The sequence below is a fragment of the Octodon degus genome, unplaced genomic scaffold (genome assembly GCF_000260255.1).
Source record: "Octodon degus isolate 3935 unplaced genomic scaffold, OctDeg1.0 scaffold00100, whole genome shotgun sequence".
NCBI classification, from domain to species: Eukaryota; Metazoa; Chordata; class Mammalia; order Rodentia; family Octodontidae; genus Octodon; species Octodon degus.
In genome coordinates this window covers 6,209,005-6,211,452 of record NW_004524676.1, presented here as the reverse complement: position 1 = coordinate 6,211,452, position 2,448 = coordinate 6,209,005, and positions in this window count along the sequence as shown.

Here is a 2,448-nt window from a genome sequence, read left to right as displayed (position 1 = left end):
AAGATTCTGTTGAAGGTACAGGCCCAGTCAGATGGAAGAAAGGCAAGGAAGCCACCCTGAGAATGAGGCTGTTCCATTGGAAGTAGAGGTAGAGAGTGGCAAATTTAATGTTTAAGTCCATTCTGGCAAATGGAAGTGTTGGGTAAATAGAATTCTGATGGTCTCCTAAAGAGCAGCTATTTAGCAAGTTAGGAAGATTAACTAATTATACTCTCCAGGAAACAAAAGCACTCACTTTCATCTGATAATGATCAGATAATCCTAGAGCAGATAAAGTATCTGCTCCTAGGCAAAACTCCTAACAGCCTAACTTCACTGATACATTCTTGAAAATCCAGAATGGGCAACTGATGTTGCTGACTGTTTTTCTGTTAGGATAGTTTAGTTTCCTTTCAATAGCTTTCAAAATTCTTCATTTCTTGGCTGATAGCAAACAATACATTTCATGTCACAATCCAGAATATATACATACTCAGAGTGCAAAGTGTTTAGCACTACTGGGTATGAATCTAGGGCCTTTGTGGTGAGCTAGATCCCAAGTCCTTTTTACAAATTTTAAATTTTTGAGACAGGGTCTTGCCAAGTCGCTAAATTGCCCGGGCTGGGCCGGAACTTGTGATTCTCCTGAGTGCCCTGGAATGACAGGCATGCACCACCACACCCAGCTCTCAAGTCCTATGGGATGCTTAATATACCATAAAGAGTACACTTGTTCTCTTTTCTCATTCTGTTTCAAGAGAAAGTGAGTGGAGTGATCCACTGAATCCTTTACTTTTCACTGCTTGGTCCTGTTCCACAGTTGGAAAAACGCTGCTCTTCTAGAGTGTTGGCATACAAATCAAAATCATGGTACTCTGACGTCAGCATTTGGTGCTGTAGTTTCCCAGTAATTGGGTGAAGGCATCGTGGGCAGCGCCCCAGTCAAAGCATTACAGCGAAACGCAGAGCATAACATGTCTCAGCTGGAAGGCGCCTGTGTTAGCACATGCACTCCAGAGTGGCTCCTATGAAGATGGATGTGGTCCTAGAAAATAGTCACCTTGCTGTCATGTTATTCAGGTTGTGACCACACAGCAATCAGATTGAGATCGCAAGCCCCCGGCACACAAATACACGAGACACATGCCCTTGATTTTCCAGATATTACACTTCTCTCTGGACCACCCAAAAGTCCAAAGAACAAGAGGTTTAGCTGCCAGCTGTCACCAGCCCTGAAAGCCTCCTTAAAACGCTTGTGATGAAAAAAAAAAAAAAAAAAAAAAAAAATCCCGCCTGTGATGGGGGGTGGTGACCTCAGAGTCACCTGGATGAAAAAAGTAGCTGAAGACCTTCTATTTCCATCAATGGAAACCTGATAGAAAGGAATTTCCCAGCAGCCCTCCATACCCCACCACCAAGACTACCTTTCTGACAAGAGTCCATTGGTGTACCTAACTAGGGATAGGGGCGGAAGGAATATCGTGGAGGTATTTTCAGCTCAGATGTGTCAAACTCCAAACCCGTGGAGAGAAGGCTACAGACAACGGGAACAAATTCTAAACAGTGTACAAGACAGTACAGGTTTAAAACAGTCCAGCAACACATCATTTAGAAAACAGTACCTGTTTTTAAAAAAATGGTTTGAAAAGGGAGGGATTAAGGCAGGGGGGGTAAGACTTTCTAGAGACACCTGACTAAGCCAAGGGTGACAGTGGCATTTCAGGGGGAGAAGGGAGGTTGGGCACTCAGGGAAGGAAGACTATTGTTTTGTGCAACTGGCGCCCGGAGCAGGTCTGGGGTGGGGACCTCGGGAAAGTAGAAGGGAAATCGCCCTAATGAACGGCGAACACGGGAGCAGGCCGAGGCACCCCGCATCTCACGTGCCACGGAAGCAGCCAGCTGTACAGATTTCCCCAGGAAAACAGTGATAACAAAAATTGGGATCACACCCAACCCTTTCCTCTGCCCTGCCCGAAGTCTCCCACGTCCCCAAAAGGCAGACAGCGGAAGGCCCAGCGCGCGTGTTTATTCCTCCGCTCGGCGAGCGTTTCTCCTTGGGGGTCTTTGTTCCTCGCAAGGGAAGGAAGGGCTCCTGCCTTTCGGGCTGGGCCGGCTTCCCAGGGGAGGACGGCGACAGGCCCCTGCAGAAGGGCCCCGCTCCAGGCCGGCAGCACCCCATCCACCCGAGGACAGGAGGCCAGAGGGGGGCAGCGCCCTCAAAGCAGGGGTGCTAGGCCTGGAGCGCGCCGCGCAGCGCAGAGCCCCCGCACCCCCGAAACCCGCCTCGCTGCTCAGAATGTGGCTTTCCCCAGCGGGCTTTCCCACGTCCGCACCCAAACCGGCTCCCGAAAGGGGGCCGCGCGCCGCCCAGCAGCCCGGGCGCGCAGCGTCAGAGCGCACCGAGGCGGGAGAGGAGCAGGGAGCGCGGCCGTCGGGCAGCGGCCGCCCCGCCGGGTCGGCGAGAGAAGA